Below are 24,234 nucleotides of genomic sequence, written 5' to 3'. Positions count from 1 at the left end.
TGCTACACGCGCTTGCAGTGTAAACAGCTTGCCTAGGCAAGCCCGCCCTGTAATCTCGCTAACTTTCTCAGGCTATAACGAGCGAAATAGACATCGCGCATTTCACCGTTGTCTAAATCTAGTGGAAAGATTTTTAAACTGGTTCTGACAAGCAGCACGCCTTCGGTGCAGTCTGGCTTTCACTTAGTGATGCGCTTCCGGGGTAGAAACAGCCCGGCTAGATAAGCGCGCCCTGCCTTGTTGTTAGACTTTTTCGGGGCATTATGAGCCAGACAGAGAGGGCACATCATTGTTTTACATAAAGAATAAAGGTAACATCGTTGCTGTCACAAACATATGGAACAACTGTTTACCATCAACAGTTGGAATGAGCATGCAACACGAAGAGGTTTTCTTCTAATTTTACATTAAGATCCTAAGCATTAGTAAACCTTGTGGGCTGTTTATTATCATGCGATTGAAATAGGGTTTGCTGATGGTAATTCCAGATTCATTTTTTTAAATCATTTTTTTAAAATCTTTTTTTAAATCATTCAGTACTCGATGGAAATAACAGGGATGGCTGATGTATACATGTGTTTTTTCTGAACCGAGCGGTGCTCCTCATTTACCTGAGCTGCAGCCAGGTGAGGTGAGGCGCGAACCCCACATTAATTGGGTGAGTGTGAATATGTCATCAAAATTATACTGACAAGTCACTTCAATAACACCATGGTTGAGTGTATTGTTTCATAAATTTGACAATGTCATGTGTGTCTTTTTACTTTCTTTTCTGTTGATGTGATTTTATTTGTAGATTGTGGTGGAGCATCTGTACCTGGAAATCAGGTGATATTTTTCATTTTAATATTTGTCACTATTATTACAGCAGTAGCACCAACTAGGTCCTGAAGAATGCATAGGTACTTCCATAGATGCAGAAACATGTTGACCACTCGCTGAGCAGATATTCTGTTAAATCTGCTTCTTACACTTTGGCTTTTAGAGTTAGGAAGCTGAGAGAAATCATTAAAGTTTTCTTTTTCTACTCAGTCTTACCTGGTTATATATTCTCACTTATCACTTCTTTGCACTGCTTTTTTTCAGTTGTCTTACCATACTAGGTCCGCCTAATAGATAGTTTCTCTATTCTCACAGTCCTCTACTCCGTTTTGTGTGACTGCGACGGCACTGACTCCTGGGTAAGGAGAACCCAAATGATGTGTTAGTGGCGGTACAGTTAGACAACTGATGGGAAAATTTTCACCTAGAATCTGTGCCTCACATACATGTGTTGTTATTGTTTCACGTGATGCGACTGATGAATGTAGTCTCCACCCTTCTTTTATATTGTCATGTCAATGGATGTTGGTGATCTGATTTCACTTTCTTAGACTCCTAGATACCGTTTTGTGTATATTCATGTTCTTGACAGGGGCATGTATCTAGTACGAGTCGGTAAACTAGCTCTTAGACCCCCCTCTAAGTAGTTTGTGAAATTGGCTTCAATGTTCTCCATACAGTCTTTTTCCACTTTTGTATCTCATTATGTGAGACAGGAAGTTGGTTTGAGATTTTATCGAAATATGAAGACTTATTGTAGGGAATTTTTTGTACAGAGGACCGGACCAATTTATGTGATGCTTGCTACTTCTGGACTGCAGAAGACAGCTTCCATTGGCCAGAGATTCAGGGGTTTTTATTCCATATGTGTTTGTATTAGACTGTGGCATTAAAGGGTTATCAAATTAAATTGTTTGCTCACCGATGATGCATAAGTTAGGGAATTTGATGTTAAGGTCTAATATGGCGTCTAGAAAGGCATCTTTCATTGTTGTTTTTTCTGGTGAAGGTAGTTACAATAGTAGAAATGTGCATGAGAAGATTAGGGTGGGGTTGCATCTTGTCAGTAGAGATTCACATCCTGATGTTCATATATCTTCCTTTTTGGGGCTGGGTATGTTTATGCTTGGGCAAAGTTTCCTTGTAGAAAATGAAACGCAGGGATTTCACCAGGTTTTTTCCGCCCACTGAGCTAACTGTATTAAAGTTAAATACATTGTCCAGACCCCTGAGAGAGCTCTGTCCTGCAGCCTCCCCAGCAGGGACGTCTGTGTGCAGCATCTGCCTGCAAGGCCCTTCTGGCTGGGATCCCCCACACACAAGCGTTGCTGCTGAGAAGGTTTCTTGCAGAGCACTGACAAAGACCACACATTGTATTATGGTCATTAAAATGGCCGCCCCCAGTGCTGGGCAGTAATTCCTTGCTTCTTATATTACTCGATGCCCGGAAAAAGGAATTCTTGTTTTGCAGAGCGTTTCACCTGCATTCCTCACTTTTTCCAATCCCAGGTTGGCAAAATATCCTGCATTTTCACATCCATTTACAGCGAATGGGTATAAAGGAATTTTACTCATGCCTAGTTAGGTCTTCCTTTTTTTATTTGCACTTCTGCACAAAACATAGGGCCTCATTTATGAGGCCGTGCGTCACTTTTACGCCACTGGTGCGTCACTTTTTGTGACACACCAGTGGCATAAAAAATGTGCCTTGTTGCGCCATATTTACAAAGTGACGCATCTAGGTAGATGCGTCACTTTGTAAACCCCTGCGCCACATTATACCTGCACCAGGTATAATGTATGCAAGGGGGTGTATTGACGCAAGAAAGGGTCGTAGAAGTGACGCAGTGAAATCTATGTGATTTCACGGCGCCACTTCTAGGACACAAAAGCGTCAATTTCTTACGCCTGCCTCACAGCAGGCGTTAGACTGACGCAGGCCCTTTCACATGGGGTTTGCCCCATGTGAAAGGTTACATTGCTGGAGTTGCGTCACTTTTGTGACACACTCCAGCAATGCCCCACTTTTGCGCCATACAGATACGTCAGAAATACTGACGTATCTGTAACTCCTTGCGCAATGATGCGTCATACTGTAAATATGACGCATCATTAGTGGTGCAAGGAGGGCGCAGTGAAAAGTGACGCATTGCTGTTTTCACGCAGCGATGCATCACTTTTCATAAATGAGGCCCATAGTGTCATAGTGGAATAGCCTAGTGGAGTACTGAAAATCTTCGTCTCACAGCCATGTTGATGTGAAGCCAAAGAGGTCTGTTTTTTTGTCAGATAGTAAGTCGTAGATGTATTTTTTACTTTTGCCTACCAATCTGGCAATGATTTATTTATTTATTTGCAGACTTTTATGTAGCTCTGATGAGAAGACAGCTTAGGTAGGAGGCAACCAAGCCGGGCTGAAGACGGCTGGAATGCCAGAAACCGGTCCTCGGAAGCTTGTTTCCGGTCCAGGGAAGGCATGGCTTGGCAGTTCGGGCTGGACTGTTCCCATGAGGCACAGGGTCAGACTGATTTGCATATAGCCATGTCTGAACTGGGGTGGCAGAGTGGGCTAAAGAACGGTGATGGATCAAACCCAGATCTTTTGACTGGGTGTGAGTGTTTGATTGGTTCAGATGCTCCGTCCATCGCCACCCGCTTTTGTACCGCTTAGGTAGGAGGCAAGGCATATGTAGGGCAGAGGGGGTTTAGTAAGAGTAAGTTTTAACTTTCAGCATGTTTTGTAGGTAGGGGTCCTCGTTCCATAGGGATTCATGTTGTCACTCCTGTTCAAAGAAACATAGCAGTGATTTTGTATGGTTTCCTGGGAGGTGAAGTATGAGAGTTTGTGTTGTTGGAAGTGTTGGAGTTTTGGGCTGCTACTGTATTGGGAACTTCAGCTATATGCATGATGAGGTGACCTGTTAGAATTAAGCACTGGAGAGGTGGGAGTGTTGAGTGAGTGTGAGGAGTTTTCTCTTTTTTGCTCTACTATAGGTGGAAAAAATATGTTTACAGCCTGGGGAGAGGGCCTGGCTGCATGGGCTGAACTTTGCTGGGCTGAAGATATCACAGCTCCTGTGGGTGTGACCTCTTTGGCCTGGAAAAGCCCTTCATGACGAAAGGTAGCGTTGCTGATTGCCTCGGACCTGGTCACTTCAGTTTTATTCTTTGAAGTGCCCAGGGCCTAGTGTCTATTACTAACACCTCATCACAGAGTTGGCTTGGGTCAGCAACTCTTATTGATCCATTCCACCCTTTGATGAGGTAGGGTCTGCCGCCTCCTCTCATTGACTATCCAAAGGTCAGCCAGTGAGAGGAGCCATCAGTCCCAACCCTCCTGGAACCTCCAAGGCTTCCTTCCCTGCAGTTGGTAAGTTTTATATTTTGTAATGTTAGGTGCGTGTGTGCGTTTCTGTATGGATGAAAGTATGTGTATTTGTGAGTGAGTGTTGTGAATGGGTGTGAGTGTGCATGTGTCCGTGTATGCCCCACTCGCCCCCACTCCCTACTCAAATTACCAGCCGCCACTGGAATTTGGGAGCCTGTGAGCTATAGCGGGTACGTAAAAGACTATAATGGTTAGTAGTAGATGAGATTGATTGGGAGGTTCCAAAAGTGGAATAGAGAGAAGGAATGGATAGAAGGAAGGTAGAGTTGTAATGTGAGTGCAAGATGAGAGACATGCATGTCTGCATCCAGTGTGTGCCTGTGTGAGTACAACATGAGGTGTCCCTCTGTGGGTTCAGGGAGAGCTGCTCCCTCTGTATCTGCAGGGAGAGTTGTGTGTCTGTGTGTGACTGCAGAGCTAAGGGCAGGAAATTAAAGCCGCACCTACAGGCATTGTCAGTGCTTGCTAAACATGCAGATTGTAGATTCCTCACAGGATATTTTAACCTAAAATGTGCCTTTGCATAGTGCACAATATGCCATTAGCATGGCATCTTTGGCTGGTCTATGGTAAGACATTGTAAACGTTTCCATAGCAGACAGGAAGTTGATTGAGTTTTGAGGAGGTCAGCAAAGTGTGTTGGTTTGAATCTCTTCTCAGTTTTTGGTGAGTGCCTGATAATCCTGGAAGGCACAGAAAAGGGACAAAGTAGAAGGGCAATGCCTTACATATTTTAAAAATTACCGTGGGCACTGTAGAATTGCGTACACTACTTGCTTAAAATTGACCATTTGTCTTGCTTTTTAGAGTGAAAACACCAACCAGTACACACGCCCATTCCAGCTGCACACACACCACACCAACCTGAACAATGCCTGGGGATGGCAGATGATACACAGTCTGCAGTGGCCACAACCCAGCAGGGGCAGGGGCAGGTACGAGTTCTCACTCGACTATAAGAGTTCTGGACCTGTTCAGCAATCTGGCAGACCTCGATTCCGCCGCCCCAGGTGGAAGACTTGAGTGGGGTGGCTGGAGAATTACTTTAGGGCCACAAGAAAGAGGGACAACGAGACAAAAAGGCCCCTTCTACTACATTTTGTGGGGGAAGAAATATGTCAACTGGTACTGCACCTTCCAGACACAGGGGACATTGATGACTATGATCACTGCCCTGAATATGCATTTTGACACCCACCTTAACCCTAATTTTGAACGCTTCAAATTGCACGAGGCACAGCAGCGTTAGAGGAATCAATGGGCAATTTCTACTCCTGCCTCCAGGCTTTGGCAAGCACCTGCAAAGACGATGACCAGCAGAAGGAGTTGGGAGCACAACTCATACAGGGGTGCAGATCGGCCAACTTGTGGAGGATCATCATCTGTCAACCAGGAATCAAGCTGGACGACATGCTCGCACCAACGACCTGTCCAGAGCAAGGGTGGAAGACATAGGAGTGGCACTGAACAGAGGGACAGGACCGCCCCCCAATACCAAAACGTCAGCCATCGAAACTGAAATGTTGGATGGCATCTGCAACAAATCCCAGCCTCACAAAGTGAAAAACCTGTACCAAATCTGAAACCGCAATGCCCAGTGGAAAGATGCACCTGCTCGACGTACAACAAACCCAGCCACTTTTCAATAGTCTGCAGAAGCAATGACCAGGGCAGCTGGGCCTGCGGCAGAAGGTCACAGATGAAGGCCATTCGCTACCTGTCCATAGGTGATCACTCATAGCTCAGCTGCATGAGCAGAGATAAGTGGAGAGAGGGAGATTTTGAAGAAGAAGACCTGGACGAAGAGGAGGTGTTCCTCATTTTATATGCAGCTCCATGGAACTGGTTTGCAATGTCCTCATTGATACGGGTGCCTCTGTCAATGTGATGAGCCATCACCATTATCAGCAACAGCACCTACAACCACCTATACAACCCTCTTGCACCAGGATATGTGCCTAAGGAGTCACAGAACCACTCCTGCTGGTGGGAGCGATGCATGCAGTGGTAAGACATAGAGACAGGGAAGTCACAGCAATGTTCCACGTAACAAAAGTCAGAGAAGGGACCCTGATCGGCTTCAGCACAGCCAAAGACCTGGGGCTGGTCTTATGCACCAGACCATTAATGACCTGCAAGTGGATCAACTAGTCAGCCAATTCCTAGAGCTATTCCAAAGCCTAGGGTGCCAAAAAAGAGCACCGATCAAACTCGATCTCGACATGACAATACAACCAATGGCGGTCCGACACTAAAGGGTACCATTTCACCTGCGAGCCCAGGTAGAAGAGGAGCTAGACAAACTAGAGCACATGGATGTTTTTGAAAGGGACTCAGGACCTACAGAGTGGGTGCCACCCCCAGTCATACCTGAGAAACCCAAGAAACCCAACAGAATACAGTTCTGTGTTGACAGGAAACTCCTCAATCAGGCCATTCGCAGGGAATGGCACTTCACCCCAATAATCGACAACATCATAGCAGACCTAAAAAGGGCAAGGTGGTTCTCAAAGAATGATCTGAATGCTGGATACCACCAACTGGGCCTTTACCCGGACTGCTGTTACATCACAACATACTCGATGCACCTCGGACTTAGAAGATACAAGAGACTGAACTTTGGGATCTCTTCTGCCACTGAGGTGTTTCAGAATGCATCCAGAAAAACGCTGTTTGGGTTCCTTAATATCAGTGATGACATTCTTATCTACTCGACCACCCTGGAAGAGCACTAGAGGCTTCTCAAGGTTACCCTCCAGAGACTACGGGACAGTGGGCTAACTCTGCACAAGGACAAACGCTCATACTTCGAGCCCCAAATCAAATTCTTTCGCTTTGTGTTCTCCATGAAAGGCCTGCAAGTAGATCCCCGCCAATCAGCACTGATCAAAGAGGCCCCTGCACCCAAGAACACAACCAAGGTATGCAGTTTTTTAGACATGGTGACTTACTGCGGTCGATTCCTACCAACCCTAGCCACTCTGTCTGGGCGTTTCCGTGCTCTCACGAAGGCCAGAACACATTGGGGCTGGGGCTCACAGGAGCAAGAGGCCTTCGAAAGGATCAAGCATGCTGTCCTGGTCGATGCCACAATGGTGTACTTTGACCCCGACAGGGCCACCGAACTAGTGGTAGACACAAGCCCCAGTGACTCAAGAGCATTCCTAACACAAGAGCAGGTGCCCGGGGGGCGGGGGGGGGGGAGAGGACCCCCCCCCTTGCTTTTGCAAGCTGAGAGCTCACAGCAACAGAAGCGCGGTACACACAGACTGAAAAGCAGACCCTGGCCATCAAATGGGCTTGTCACCATTTTCACCTGTACATCTATGGGTGGGAATTAAAGGTGATTACAGACCACAAATCACTAGTGAGACTGTTTTGAGGGTCGTCCCCGTGCTCACCCTCATGCATTGAGCAATGGGTGGTGCAGCTGCTACCATACCAATTTGTGTAGTGAGTCGGCTGCTGGGTGCCGGCAACCAACTGACTTCCTGTCGCGGCACCCCTTTGAAGGAGCTGTCAGCGTGGCCCCGGACAATGAAGGAGCAGAAGAATTTTCCCGCTTGGTGGTAACAGCATCTTACCTGCAAGCACTGACAGCTGAGGGCTTTCTGCGAGCCACTGACACCAATGTGACCTCAAGAGAGTAACAGAGGCCATCAACAACAATGCCTGGAAGCTGTACCTTCAAGACACTAACCAATAGGACCCAGTGGAGAAGACCCAGTTGTAGCACCAATGGAGAATATGAGATGAGTTGAGCTCCATGGTCAGAGGCATCATAATGAGCGGCCATCATATCATGGTTTTCAAGTCACTGCTGGACTGCGTGATTGACCAGGCCCACGAGGGGCACCAAGAGGCGAAAATACCAAAGCCCAGCTGAAGGGAAAGGTCTGCTTTCCCAGCATAGACACCAGAGTGGAAGAGACCGTGTGGCAGTTTACGACCTGTCAGATCATGGGGGCCTGGTTGCACTAGCACCCGTTGTCATACAAGACATACTAACGACAACTTCTGCAAAAGTCTGTCTGGACTTCGGGAGCTTCCTCGATGGCAGGTTCACCATGGTCATGCTCGATGACTGGTCCAAGCCCCCTTTGTAGAGCTGGTAACCATGACAGCATTTTCCAAAGTAAGGTCCCCTGATGGAGAAGACCTCCGCCGCAGCATATGGTCTACAAGAGACCATCCTGATGGACAATAGACACCCTTTTCATGGTTTTGAGTTTTGAGAGTACCTGGAGACACCTGGAAACAAGCACCAGAAAATAACATCTCAGTGGCCACAAGCCATTGACATGGTGGAGAGGTTTATGAGGACCTTGAGTAACGCCCTCTCTATTGCAGGAGACCAAAACACGGACCTAGAATAGAGTCTGCATAGATTTCTGAGGGTGTACTGTGACACCCCTCATTGCATGACCCTATGCACCCCAATGCACCTGATATTGCAAAGGCTTGTAAAGGACAGCATCCCCACTGGGTCAGACTGGAGCCCGGCCGCATTGATTGTGAAAGGCGCACAAGCAAGGCACCGGAAAATCAACAAAAGAGCCAGTCGGGCAAAGAAGGCTGTGGAAAGACACCTAGATGTGGGGGTCCAAGTTCTGGTGATGGACTGACACAAGGGGTGAAAGTTCCACACCCCATTTAATAGAGGGCATGGACAGTAACGAAAATCAGTGGCACTATGGTAACTGTACAGCAAGGTCATGAGGTCACCACACAAAACATATTGTGGTTTAACTAGTGGTGGGTGGCGAGTATGCCGATTAGAGGGGTGGGCAAATGGGTGGGGACATAAAATAAATAAACAACATAAATACATTAAACCATTTTTTTTAACTACCTGCTTGGGCACACACATCCTCCTCGCTCCTGTCCTCTTAACCAATCCTGGTGCTGCTCTCAGCATGAGAGAAGCACCAGGATTAGAGGGAGCAGCATCTCTTGGTGCTCCCAAGGACAGTAGAGGCCTGTTCAGGCTCTCAACCCTGATGTCAAAGACGGCTGGGTTGAGAGGTCAATAGTGCGCATGCCAAAGGGACATGCGCACTGAAAACTAGAGCACTAGCAACCCAAAACTGCTGCCTCTCAGCAGTCCTGTCCCTTCCTGAGTCAGAACAGGTTGACGAAAAATAAAAATGGTAATGAATTAACTTCATTACCATTTTATTTTTTATCTCGGGCTTTTCTGGGTGCATTTAAGAGGCGCAATGCTCCTCCTCTCCAAAGGAGGAGCTGCCCTTGGGGTTTAGCCCAACTAATGTATGTGCAAGAGAGGCAGTAGAACAACGAGGACATTCCGGTGACCAACAACAACCCCTCACTGGAGAGTCACTGGCGTAACGAAAATTGAGGGGGCCTCCCTGCACGGTAGGAAAAGGGACCCCCTCCAGGTTCAATTAGGAGCTCTCGAGCCAGAGTGCAGTGCCGAGGGGGCCCCCTGAAGCCTAGGGCCCCCCTGCACCGCGAGGGCTGCAGGGGCCTGCGTTACGCCCCTCTGGAGAGTGAAGAGGCAAAGGAGGGCTCTGGCGACCTTTAGTTCCCTCACAAGGGCTCAGAGAGGGAACGTGACCTACCTCGATGGAGACAGACCCAACCCCACAATATCGGGAATGCCAACGGCTCAACGGAGTAGCAGAAACCACTCATATGGACTGAAATCCATTCCGACTTCCAATCAGAGACTCAGTGACTTTGTGTGTGCCCAAGCCGATGTGTTCCCAGCCATCTAACATTGGATGGGATGTATTGAGCCACCCGGGCAATATGATATGACCTGATGACAGCACGCACCACCTCGGCTGAGCACAGCCAAGGTGTTAAATAAAAAGGGGCTTTTAAAGTGTTGGAACCCTAGGCCCCTATGCAGTAATAAGGAACACACACACATGGTATTAGGGTATCTAGAACTGGCCCTGGGAATATGCGTGTGGCCCTTTTTTTTGGTATGGTCACATGTCCTGTGACACCTGTGATGGATGGGTGTGGGGTGGTAGTGTACGCCAGCCCTCTGGGAGTGGCTGGTACAATGATACAACTCTGAACACTGAAACAGTGACCAGCCAGCCCCTACAGGGCTGACCGCTCGGGTCAGCCCCAAAGTAGAAATAGCTGTGTGTGAGTGTGTATCGTCCGCCCCCGCAGAGCTAGTGATTTCGTCTACGTCTGTTCCCCACCACCCTGGAGACACACCCCAGCACAGTGGAAGTTTAATCAAATCTTTTCCCAATTCAGTGTTCAATACAGTCAGGTGTGCAACAAGCCGTGGCCCATGCACAGGACCGGTTCTAGGATTTGCAGGCCTCGGGCCAAAAGGGAATGTGCAAGGCCCCTCTAGTTTACATAAGTGACACAGCTCAGAAAGCTGCTGTGTGAAGACTCCTCCTGTGCTGCAGCTCCTACTCCCAGCCCCCTACAAGCACCTCTTTTACAGCTCCTATGGGGCTGAAGGTGTGAGAATTGCTTGTGCGCTGAAAGTTAAAACTGCTGTGGCTAAAATGCTGGACAATTGGTGTCCCGCAGTGTCTCTGAATGGCCTCCTTGCAACTGGGACAAGAGGAAGGGTCTCCATCCCCTAGGCCTCCAGACACCATTCCTGAGAGGCCTGGGGAGGGGGCCCCTCCAATGGACCATAACTCCAAGGAGACACCTTTCTTTCAAATGCTTTGCCAGTGAAACAACAGGACACACCGCCAGTGCGGGTCCCATGCTGGCAAGCTGGGTGCGAGGCCCTGGGCAGCTGCCAACACTGCCCATGCCTAGCGCTGGCCCTGCCCGTGCAGGTAAGAGCGATGGAGCGGTAGGGCCAGGTGGGGGGGGGGGAGAGGGGGGATTTGATGGAGGATGACGAGGGAAAATTAAATAAATAATTACTTTTCCCTCGTCATTGTCCGTCAAAATCCCTCCTCACCGGCCCCTACTGTCCCACAGCTCTTACCTGCACGGGCTGTGGCTGTGTGCAACGCTATTGGGCTGTAAGAGCTGAGTCCCCCGTCATTCCCTAAGCAAGCGCTTAGATACCGTGTCGGTGATTTGCGCTATATAAATACATGTACATTTACATTTACATTTACATTTGTGTCTTAGCCTAGGCTGCTGCAGCTTCCAGGACACACACAATTGTGTTATTGCTTTGTGCTGGACTATGCCAGAGACAGGTCCTCGATGACGGTTTCTTAGGAAGTATTTCTCAGCTCATCTAGAGGTTGACATGCATAAACATGCGTGGGAACTGTGACAAAATTAAACACTGTCAAACCCACTAAAAAAGTTTTGTTGAAATTGTACATGTCTTGAACACTATTTATGTTTAAGATGCGCTTATTTTCACCCTGTTTTCGTATTTTGGCTGTAAGGATTCCGGTGCCTATTATTGGAAATATTAGCTCCTCCTCAGTTACTATTGGTTGGTTTGTTAGCCCCTCCGGAAGTACGGAACTAGTTACGCCAATGAGTACAACTCACCTGGCCATCTATGATCTATTCACGCTTCTGCAACGGCGGGGGTCTCGGTGTGCCGCAGGAGGGGAATCCAGCAACGCCACGAGCGAGGCACCTACATCGGAATCAACGAGGTGCCAAGGATAAGACAGCTCCGCGCGTATGTTAAGACTATTAACACCGATCTGTGTCTAAATACGTGTCACATGGTCAGTCCGGATTCTAGGGGTTAATAATAATGCGGTTGCAAACCTTGTAAAGCGCATTCACGCAAATAAAGCTGATACTGTCGTGTTGTGCATAAATACAGGTATCTCTATTCTTCTTACACTTGTCGGCCCGGTAGAGGGTAAAAGCAGAGTCTTGGAATAACCCGATAATGCGCTTTATGTTCTCGTCTGTCAGCTTATGTTGACAGTGCAGAGGGCGTGGATTACCAGCCAGGGATATGTATCATTCTTATTCTGTGCCGTTTAGCCCCTCCTTCTAACACTGCCTTATTCAACCTGGGTACCGAGCCACAGGACTTTTATATCAGTAGCACTTCCAAACCAAGCCACCAGATGGCGAGACAAGCGTAGCTATGATTCTTCCGTAAAGAAACTACTAGCTACTGCGGCACGGTTCTAACACCAGTGTGATGTTACACAAAATGACAATGTCGGAGGGAAATGTGGTTTGCAGGTTTCTTACATGACATTTTGGAAGCAAACGCACCCCTCGAGTGAAGACGAATCTCAAGATACAGCGGGAAACTAGCACTAGCAGAAAATGTCTCTCAGGAAAACGTTTACTTTGTAAAATCACTCTCCCTCAGATATATTTTTAAAAAAAGTTTCACAAAATTACCTTAGGTGATGTTAGAAGAAGATTCTAAAATAACGCAAAATTCTCGGATTTCAGGGATGCGGCGGGGCGGCAGGGCGGCGGGGCGGGGGGGGGGGGGGGGGGGGTAGTAAACTTCGGAATTGGGCCGAACGGAGTGAGTAAAGAAATAATTAAATAAAACGAATTCCATTGCGCGCTCTACAACGCCAAATCGGCGATACAGTGCGCAATGTAATTAGTTGATCTATTTATTTCTTTACTCAACTCCGTTCTGCCCAGTTCCAGAGTTTACTACCCCTCACCCTGCCCCTCCCCCGCCTGCTCCACCGCCAGCAGCACTTCCTAGAGGAGCCGCCACTGCTGATAATTCACTTGTAACCTAGTATACCATATACCTAGGGCCTGTACTTCAAATGTTACTAGTGGGCCTGCAGCACTCACTGTGCCTCCCACAGAAGTAGCCTTTCAAACCTGTCTCAGATCTGCCACCGCAATGCCTGTGTGTGAGGTTTATTGCCACCTCGCCTTTGCATTTAAAACTATTTGCCAAGCTTTAACCTTCCCTTTTTTTACATGTAAGTCACCACTAAGGTAGGCCCTAAGTACACCTAAGGGCAGGGTGCTATGTAAGTAAAATGTAGGACTTGTACCTTTTTGTTTTGCATCTCCTGGTAGTGACAAACAGCCTACTTAGTTTTTCCCTAATGTGAAGCCTACCCCTCTCATAAGCCAGCAATGGCAATTCCTTAATATACTTTTAAGATGTAATTCCTGATCACAGAGGAGTAGGTTTTTCATATGTGATATGTTTGGAATGATCATGATAAATCCTCGTTGCTGGTGAAGTTGGATTCTCTGTACTTACGCTCTTTGTGCCTGACAGCTATGCTCCAATCCACGTCTGGGGCGGGTGACAGCTACACTTTGTGCATTCCTTTCAACAGCCACAAATACAGGAAAGGGAGGCTGATCTGCGTTCTGAGCCCTTGTCTGCATTCTGATGGGTCTACCTGGGTAGGGAAGGAATGGGAGGTGCTGACACACTTCCATAGGTATTGCCCTGTCCACACACAATGCACCGCTCTATACCCCCCCCCCCCCCCCCCCCGGGAGTGTTCCTTTGAAGTCATCCCCTATATCAAAGGCACTTTTGGGTATCAGTACCCGGCCGCTGACCCCCTGAAATCAGACACTTTTGTATCTTGAACTGAACCTCTGTCAGAAGGATTGCTGTGCTGCTTTAAGAACTCAACTATACTCCTTTTCTGGAAGGACTGCTTTACTGCTTGATGCCCTACTGCCTGCTGCTCCCTGACGGCTGGAAGGACTCTGTCTTCCCTCCAAGTGATCTCCAAGGGCTTGCTGGTTTGCCTCCTGTTCTTCTGAAGTTTCGGGGACACAAAAGACTTCCTACAATACTTGCCTGAGGTGCCCCCTCCAAGCTCTGGGCCTCAGAAGTGGGATCTGCAGCTGTTTCCATCAAAAATCGATGCATTGTATCGACTGCGTGTGAAATTCTGCTGCATCGCCCTTCGACACCCACGAAGCAGCTGCCTGACATCGGCGGTTCCACAGCCTGAGTTGCTCTACAACAAGGTTCTGCACGGCTTGGTGACACATTACCTTCACTTCAGAGAAGCTCGACGAAGACGACACAGCAACCCGACTGCATTGAAAAAATCGATGCATCAAGAACTCCGCTTCGACTCTTTGCTCCATCCAAGATAGTTTCTCAGTGGGCCCTGTGTGGGTCCTGTAGCTGGCCTGTCCGCCATTGCGGTCAGCCTGAACTTTGGATTTGCACCTGTCCCTCACGACCACAGGTAACCTTTTGACCGCTTGTGATTTCTAAGCACTATTTTTGGAGTTTTCTTTAAAAATTCACATCTTGACTTCTTCTTGTTGGATTTTTGTCAATTTGGTCTTATTTTTCTCAGATAAATATTCTTTATTTTCCAAACCTTTGTGGAGTCTTTTTATGGTTTATTAATTGTGTTAATATGAGACAGTGTTGCAAAAATACTCTACACATTGCCTCTTTAGATAAGCCTTACTGCTCTGTGCCAAGCCACAAGAGGGTGAGCACAGGTTTTCTTTTAGCGTGTGTCTTGCTTACCTTGACTAGATTGGTGATTCCTGCCTGGTGTCGGTCGATACCTTAGCCAACCAGTAATCTAATTTTAAGACTGCTACATTTCTTTGTAGTCCAACTTAAACTCTGAGATACCTATGTATTTGCACAACCAATGCTGAAAGTTCTATTGCTGGGCATCAATGATTTCGTTTGCTTACATTTTAATGATAAAGACAACTAAAATCATTCCTTTAAAAAAATACTATGCCCATGCATTCTCTCAGGCCAAATGGTGTAGATCTCTGGCACAACTCAGTGAACTCTCACATTTCTGGAGACCAGAAGGTCACGTTGGATCGTTGGATTCCAAGGGAAGCTGCTAATGTTAAATGTGATGTCAGAATATAAGGGAGGGGATTCCTTGCGGATAATGTGATGACTTCTGAATCTGTGGAAAGGTCTCTCTGCAGTGTGGATCGGTTACCACTAAATTATTTAAGTAGGACATCAGCAGAGATGCAAGCGACCTTTGTATGCAAGGAAGCAAGCTTTCTAAATGGAGAAGAGGAACGGCTAAAGCGAAGGAGTCCACAACCTGAGCCCCAAACAGCAACTCCTCAGTTTTAATGGAGTTGTGTTGGAGGCATTTCATACCATTCACAGAATGACTGCCTTCATGCAGTCCCAGAATCTGGCAGCAACATTCTTCTCCTACGTAACAAGTGAAACAACGATTTGCGAGTCATTGTGATTGGATGTTAATGCAAAGCCATGAGATTGAATCAGTTCTGCTAAGGGGGTGACATATATATTATAGAGAGTAGGGCTAAGCGAGGACACCTAAGGGACCCCGCAGGGAAGAGAGAAAGAAGTAGAGATAAAGTCACCAAGTCTTACTGATTGCTTGTGACCAGTGAGGTACGAGTTTAACAACTCCCAACCTGTTCTGGTGACCCTTATCCTCCTCAAGCGATCCACCAGCAGCCCGTGATTTACAGTCTCAAAGGCTGCTGACAGATCAAGCAGGATCAGGGCTGCTCTGCTTCCCTGATCAAGTGACATACTCATCTGCTCAGTCACTTTAATGTGGGCAGTCTCCATAGTGTGCTCAGCACTAAAGTCAAATTGGTTGTTATTGTGACTTTGCTCCACCAAATGTTTGTCCAGCACCTTTGCAATGATCATGGCCGGCAGTGGAAGACAGGAGATGGGTCGATAGCTGCAAGGGTCTCGTTGATCGAGGGAAGATTTTTTAAATTAATGTTAGAGCCAACTCTGCTTCCAGACTGAATGGAATACTCCTGACTGGCACATTATTTGGATAATGTCGGCCAGTATTGGCCCAATAGTATGTGCGGCAAGGATGGCAACTATAGGAGGACAAGGGGTGCATGGCGAGCCCAATTTAGAGGTTTTGATCAGTTTCGTAAGCTAAAACATAGAAGGTGGCATGAAGTGGCTAAGCGAGGAACCCATATCAGTTTGAATTGGAAATAGCACAGCTGATGAGGATGTAGTTGTAAGAGAGGAGAAGTTATTGTAAACGTCTTTAACTTTGAGGCAGAAGGCCTCCGCCACAGAGTTAGTAAAGGATTGCCTACAGTATAGAGGCGAGGAGGAAGTGTCAGTGGTGAGTTATTTGATAGACGCAAACTGTTGTTTTGAGGAGTTTGCGTCCGCCTCAATTTTGTTGGGGAAGTAGGCCGATTTCTCCTTGTGAGTCAGCATCTAATATCTATATAGACATATCTTATATTTTACCTTTTCTGAGTCACAGTATCTGACTCTCCATCTTTTCTCTTGTCTCCTGCAGAACTGTTTAAGTGCCCTTATGTCATCAGAGAACCATAGGCAGGTAGATGATCTCATTTGATCTTGGTCCTTTTCACAGGTGCCAAGATGGTGCTGGCCAAGTTTGGCTCGATTGTCTTTCATCTTGCTGGAGACAATTACATGACCTTCATGATTATGCTAATCTAGATACCACCATAAGCACAATATGGCCATTTAAGAAAATATCATAAGATCCAGGTGGGACTCGAACCCACAATCTTCAGCTTCGGCGGCTGAAACCTTATCCATTAGGCCACTGGGCCTTGCTGTAAAGAAGAGATAAGAGAACAATCACATCTGAAGAAAAGGACTATTATCAAACAACCTGCAGAGAGCATTAGGAGACTAAAAGATACATCTTAACAGCACACTGACCACATCCAAAGAGTCAGTATGCCAATGGGAAGTAATTAAAGCATGGCAGGGGTAAGAAGCCAGGAATGGAGATATACCGACATTACAAAACACTTCAGGTCCTGGCATTGTGGTTATTGCTTCTAGATTAGATTGTGTAGAACAGAGTGTCTGCCCTGCCTCCGGAATATTAAGCCATGGGCAGTCTGACATCAAAATGATAGATAATCTTATAAGAAGGCAGGGGCGGCAGGAAGAGATACACCCTGTAAATTAAGTGTGATTTCATGACTCCCTATTGTTTTATAAATTCACTCTTGTAATGGCCCAAAGAAGATGTTGGCATACTAGGTTACACTGTAATACCAGTAAACAATGAAGGGAAAGGGTCAAGCAGGCAAACCCTCTCTTCAAGGGTGAGGATGGTGACATTTGAACTCACAGATTGCAGGTTTATCCAGAGAAGATGGTGTCCTCTGAACTAAGGTAAAGATTCTCCCTACGGGAGGTTGGTGGCCTCGGCATCAAGGAGAAGCATCTCTCTGAATACGGAATCCGAAACTCAAGGACAGTCATTACTTTGATGAATAAGTGGGGCCTCTCGATTCAAGGGAAGTCAGATCTCTGATGACTGGGGCCAATGGATTCAAGGATGGTCAGCTCTCTGATGACTGGGGCCAATTAATTCAAGGATGGTCAGCTCTTTGATGTCTTGATGCTGGCCTCTGTACTCTTCGGACGGAGAGTCCCATACAAGCAGAGATGTGCGACAGTGTATCCATTTTTCTACACAGAATTTGTTAAATTCCTTAAACATTGTCTGGCATTACACAAAACAGCAATGTCAGAGGGAAATGTTTTTTCCGGGTTCTTGCATGACATTGTTTAAGCAAACGGACCCCTCATGTGAAAACAACTCTCCAAATAAAACAGGAAACTAGCACTAACACAAATTGTCTTTCTGCAACACATTTTCATTGTAAACCACTCTCCCTCAGATATATTGTGAGACGTCTTAGGCAAGTTGCACTCTGCTTAAAAAATGTTAGGCAAAATTGCTCAGGAGACATTTTGATAAGACTAAAGAATTACACAAACATGTAGGATTTCAGAAGCATAACTTAAAGTTTGCCCAGCCCCAGTGGCAGAGGATCGTAGATGTCCAATGGACTGCACTGATGGAAGTTCCCAGAAGAATATAGAGAGTGGGCGTAGCTCACAAAGGAGGTTTTGGAAAGCAACGATGTACCTGACTCGTGTCCCTATCAAAATATAATTTTGATTCATTATCTTCTACGTTCCTCTGTATTCCATACTTAAACTGTGATATCCCAGTGTGTTTCCACAACCGGTACTGAAGGTTCTGCTGGTTGGCATCAATGATTGCATTGAGTGATGTTTCAATGAGTAAACACAAATAAAGGAATTTTCTTTTTTTAATTATTTACCGATGCATATTCTCTCAAACCAAGGGGTGCCGATCTCTGGAGAGCACACAGTCAACTCTCAAATTTCTAAAGAGAAGAAGGTCACCTTGGATGCAAAGGGAAGCTGCTAATGTTAAATGTGATGTCAGAATATAAGGGAAGAGATTCCTTGGAGAGAATGTGATGACTTCTGGATCTGTAGAAAGGTCTCTCTGCAGTGTGGATTTGTTACCACTGAATTTAAGTCGGTCATCTGCAGAGATGCAGCTTACCTTTGTATGCCAGGAAGCAAGATTTCTAAATGGAGAAGAGGAACGGCTAAAGCGAAGGAGTACACCACCTGAGTCCCAACCAGCAACACCTCTGTTTTACAAGAGTTGAGTTTGCGGCATTTCATAGCTATCGGCAGACTGACTGCCTTCTTGCAGTCACAGATTCTGGTGGCAACATCCGTGTCCTCAATAGCGAGTGAAACAATGATTTGCATACAATCAGAATATGATGTCAATGCAACACCATGAGATCAAATCAGTTCTGCCAAAGGGGTGACATATATTATAGAGTAGGGCTAAGTGAGGACCCCTGGGGGACCCCACAGGGAAGAGAGAAAGAAGTAGAGATAAAGTCACCAAGTCTTACTGGTTGCTCTTGACCAGTGAGGTACGAGTTTAACAACTCCCAACCTGTTCTGGTCACCCATATCCTACCCAAGCGATCCATCAGCAGCCCGTGATTTACAGTCTCAAAGACTGCTGACAGATCAAACAGGATCAGGGCGGCTCTGCTTCCCTGATCAAGTGACATACTCATCTGCTCAGTCAGTTTAATGTGGGCAGTTACCATAGTGTGCTCGGCACGAAAGCCGAATTGGTTGTTAGTGAGAATTTGCTCCACCTAATGTTTGTCCAGCACCTTTACAATGATCATGGCCGGCAGTGGAAGACAGGAGATGGGTCGATAGCTGCAAGGGTCTCGTTGATCGAGGTAACATTTTTAAAATTAATGTTAGAGCCAACTCTGCTTCCAGACTGAATGGAATACTCCTGACTGGCACATTGTTTGGATAATGTCAGCCAGTATTGGCCTAATAGTCTGTGCGGCAAGGATGGCAAATATAGGAGGGCAAGGGGTGCATGGCGAGCCCAATTTAAAGGTTTTGATCAGTTTCGTAAGCTCAAACATAGAAGGTGGCATGAAGTGGCTAAGCGAGAAACCCATATCAGTTTGAATTGGAAATAGCACAGCTGATGAGGATGTAGTTGTAAGAGAGGAGAAGTTATTGTAAACGTCTTTAACTTTGAGGCAGAAGGCCTCTGCCACAGAGTTACTAAAGGATTGCCTACAGTATTTAGGCAAGGAGGAAGTGTCAGTGGTGAGTTATTTGATAGAGGGACACAGTTGTTTTGAGGAGTTTGCGTCTGCCTCAATTTTATTGGGGAAGTAGGCCGATTTCTCCTTGTGAGTCAGCATCTAATATCTAGATAGACATATCTTATATTTTACCTTTTCTGAGTCGCAGTATCTGACTCTCTCCATCTTTTCTCTTGTCTCCTGCAGAACTGTTTAAGTGCCCTTATGTCATCAGAGAACCATAGGCAGGTAGATGATCTCATTTGATCTTGGTCCTTTTCACAGGTGCCAAGATGGTGCTGGCCAAGTTTGGCTCGATTGTCTTTCATCTTGCTGGAGACAATTACATGACCTTCATGATTATGCTAATCTAGATACCACCATAATCACAATATGGCCATTTAAGAAAATATCATACGACCCAGGTGGGACTCGAACCCACAATCCCCAGCTTCGGAGGGTGATGCCTTATCCATTAGGCCACTGGGCCTTGATGCTAAGAAGAGATAAGAGAACAATCATAACTGAAGAAAAGGACTATTATCAAACAGCCTGCCGAGAGCATTAGGAGACTAAAAGTTACATCTTAACAGCACACTGACCACATCCAAAGAGTCAGTATGCCAATGGCAAGTAATTAAAGCATGGCAGGGGTAAGAAGCCAGGAATGGAGATATACCGACATTACAAAACACTTCAGGTCCTGGCATTGTGGTTATTGCTTCTAGATTAGATTGTGTAGAACAGAGTGTCTGTCCTGCCTCCGGAATATTAAGCCATGGACAGTCTGACATCAAAATGATAGATAATCTTATAAGAAGGCAGGGGCGGCAGGAAGAGATACACCCTGTAAATTACGTGTGATTTCATGACTCCCTATTGTTTTATAAATTCACTCTTGTAATGGCCCAAAGAAGATGTTGGCATACTAGGGTGCACTGTAATACCAGTAAACAATGAAGGGAAAGGGTCAAGCAGGCAGACCCTCTCTTCAAGGGTGAGCATGGTGACATTTGAACTCACAGATTGCAGGTTTATCCAGGGAAGATGGTGTCCTCTGAACTAAGGTAAAGATTCTCCCTACGGGAGGTTGGTGGCCTCGGCATCAAGGAGCAGCATCTCTCTGAATACGGAATCCGAAACTCAAGGACAGTCATTACTTTGATGAATAAGTGGGGCCTCTCGATTCAAGGGAAGTCAGATCTCTGGTGACTGGGGCCAATGGATTCAAGGATGGTCAGCTCTCTGATGACTGGGGCCAATGAATTCAAGGATGGTCAGCTCTTTGATGTCTTGATGCTGGCCTCTGTACTCTTCGGACGGAGATTCCCATACAAGCAGAGATGTGCGACAGTGTATCCATTTTTCTACACAGAATTTGTTAAATTCCTTAAACATTGTCTGGCATTACACAAAACAGCAATGTCAGAGGGAAATGTTTTTTCCGGGTTCTTGCATGACATTGTTTAAGCAAACGCACCCCTCATGTGAAAACAACTCTCCAAATAAAACAGGAAACTAGCACTAACACAAATTGTCTTTCTGCAACACATTTTCATTGTAAACCACACTCCCTCAGATATATTGTGAGACGTCTTTGGCAAGTTGCACTCTGCTTAAAAAATGTTAGGCAAAATTGCTCATGTGACATTTTGTTAAGACTAAAGAATTACACAAACATATAGGATTTCAGAAGCATAACTTAAAGTTTGCCCAGCCCCAGTGGCAGAGGATCGTAGATGTCCAATGGACTGCACTGATGGAAGTTCCCAGAAGAATATAGAGAGTGGGCGTAGCTCACAAAGGAGGTTTTGGAAAGCAACGATGTACCTGACTCGTGTCCCTATGAAAATATAATTTTTATTCATTATCTTCTACGTTCCTCTGTATTCCATACTTAAACTGTGATATCCCAGTGTGTTTCCACAACCGGTACTGAAGGTTCTGCTGGTTGGCATCAATGATTGCATTTAGTGATGTTTCAATGAGTAAACACAAATAAAAGAATTTTCTTTTTTTAATTATTTACCGATGCATATTCTCTCAAACCAAGGGGTGCCTATCTCTGGAGAGCACACAGTCAACTCTCAAATTTCTAAAGAGAAGAAGGTCACCTTGGATGCAAAGGGAAGCTGCTAATGTTAAATGTGATGTCAGAATATAAGGGAAGGGATTCCTTGCAGAGAATGCGATGACTTCTGGATCTGTAGAAAGGTCTCTCTGCAGTGTGGATTTGTTACCACTGAATTTAAGTCGGTCATCTGCAGAGATGCAGCTTACCTTTGTATGCCAGGAAGCAAGATTTCTAAATGGAGAAGAGGAACGGCTAAAGCGAAGGAGTACACCACCTGAGCCCCAACCAGCAACACCTCTGTTTTACAAGAGTTGAGTTTGTGGCATTTCATAGCTATCGGCAGACTGACTGCCTTCTTGCAGTCACAGATTCTGGTGGCAACATCCGTGTCCTCAATAGCGAGTGAAACAATGATTTGCATACCATCAGAATATGATGTCAATGCAACACCATGAGATCAAATCAGTTCTGCCAAAGGGGTGACATATATTATAGAGTAGGGCTAAGTGAGGACCCCTGGGGGACCCCACAGGGAAGAGAGAAAGAAGTAGAGATAAAGTCACCAAGTCTTACTGATTGCTCTTGACCAGTGAGGTACGAGTTTAACAACTCCCAACCTGTTCTGGTCACCCATATCCTACCCAAGCGATCCATCAGCAGCCCGTGATTTACAGTCTCAAAGACTGCTGACAGATCAAACAGGATCAGGGCGGCTCTGCTTCCCTGATCAAGTGACATACTCATCTGCTCAGTCACTTTAATGTGGGCAGTTACCGTAGTGTGCTCGGCACGAAAGCCGAATTGGTTGTTAGTGAGAATTTGCTCCACCTAATGTTTGTCCAGCACCTTTACAATGATCATGGCCGGCAGTGGAAGACAGGAGATGGGTCGATAGCTGCAAGGGTCTCGTTGATCGAGGTAAGATTTTTAAAATTAATGTTAGAGCCAACTCTGCTTTCAGACTGAATGGAATACTCCTGACTGGCACATTGTTTGGATAATGTCAGCCAGTATTGGCCTAATAGTCTGTGCGGCAAGGATGGCAAATATAGGAGGGCAAGGGGTGCATGGCGAGCCCAATTTAAAGGTTTTGATCAGTTTCGTAAGCTCAAACATAGAAGGTGGCATGAAGTGGCTAAGCGAGAAACCCATATCAGTTTGAATTGGAAATAGCACAGCTGATGAGGATGTAGTTGTAAGAGAGGAGAAGTTATTGTAAACGTCTTTAACTTTGAGGCAGAAGGCCTCTGCCACAGAGTTACTAAAGTATTGCCTACAGTATTTAGGCAAGGAGGAAGTGTCAGTGGTGAGTTATTTGATAGAGGGAAACAGTTGTTTTGAGGAGTTTGCGTCTGCCTCAATTTTATTGGGGAAGTAGGCCGATTTCTCCTTGTGAGTCAGCATCTAATATCTAGATAGACATATCTTATATTTTACCTTTTCTGAGTCGCAGTATCTGACTCTCTCCATCTTTTCTCTTGTCTCCTGCAGAACTGTTTAAGTGCCCTTATGTCATCAGAGAACCATAGGCAGGTAGATGATCTCATTTGATCTTGGTCCTTTTCACAGGTGCCAAGATGGTGCTGGCCAAGTTTGGCTCGGTTGTCTTTCATCTTGCTGGAGACAATTACATGACCTTCATGATTATGCTAATCTAGATACCACCATAATCACAATATGGCCATTTAAGAAAATATCATACGACCCAGGTGGGACTCGAACCCACAATCCCCAGCTTCGGAGGGTGATGCCTTATTCATTAGGCCACTGGGCCTTGATGCTAAGAAGAGATAAGAGAACAATCATAACTGAAGAAAAGGACTATTATCAAACAGCCTGCCGAGAGCATTAGGAGACTAAAAGTTACATCTTAACAGCACACTGACCACATCCAAAGAGTCAGTATGCCAATGGCAAGTAATTAAAGCATGGCAGGGGTAAGAAGCCAGGAATGGAGATATACCGACATTACAAAACACTTCAGGTCCTGGCATTGTGGTTATTGCTTCTAGATTAGATTGTGTAGAACAGAGTGTCTGTCCTGCCTCCGGAATATTAAGCCATGGACAGTCTGACATCAAAATGATAGATAATCTTATAAGAAGGCAGGGGCGGCAGGAAGAGATACACCCTGTAAATTACGTGTGATTTCATGACTCCCTATTGTTTTATAAATTCACTCTTGTAATGGCCCAAAGAAGATGTTGGCCCACTAGGGTGCACTGTAATACCAGTAAACAATGAAGGGAAAGGGTCAAGCAGGCAAACCCTCTCTTCAAGGGTGAGCATGGTGACATTTGAACTCACAGATTGCAGGTTTATCCAGGGAAGATGGTGTCCTCTGAACTAAGGTAAACATTCTCCCTACGGGAGGTTGGTGGCCTCGGCATCAAGGAGCAGCATCTCTCTGAATACGGAATCCGAAACTCAAGGACAGTCATTACTTTGATGAATAAGTGGGGCCTCTCGATTCAAGGGAAGTCAGATCTCTGGTGACTGGGGCCAATGGATTCAAGGATGGTCAGCTCTCTGATGACTGGGGCCAATGAATTCAAGGATGGTCAGCTCTTTGATGTCTTGATGCTGGCCTCTGTACTCTTCGGACGGAGATTCCCATACAAGCAGAGATGTGCGA

The 24,234-nt window shown here is 46.0% G+C and overlaps 1 non-coding gene across 1 annotated transcript; it reads right to left on the bottom strand.

The window, feature by feature from the left end:
• Positions 1-19,942: 19,942 nt before the first annotated feature.
• Positions 19,943-20,015, bottom strand: TRNAR-CCG (transfer RNA arginine (anticodon CCG)). The gene has a single exon. It is a non-coding gene; the product is annotated as a tRNA-Arg (tRNA).
• Between the last annotated feature and the right edge of the window lie 4,219 nt (positions 20,016-24,234).

The sequence above is a fragment of the Lissotriton helveticus genome, chromosome 5_1, assembly GCF_964261635.1.
Source record: "Lissotriton helveticus chromosome 5_1, aLisHel1.1, whole genome shotgun sequence".
Classification (NCBI taxonomy): domain Eukaryota; kingdom Metazoa; phylum Chordata; class Amphibia; order Caudata; family Salamandridae; genus Lissotriton; species Lissotriton helveticus.
Note: the sequence above shows the minus strand (reverse complement) of the source record. Positions and strands in the feature narration are given on the sequence as shown.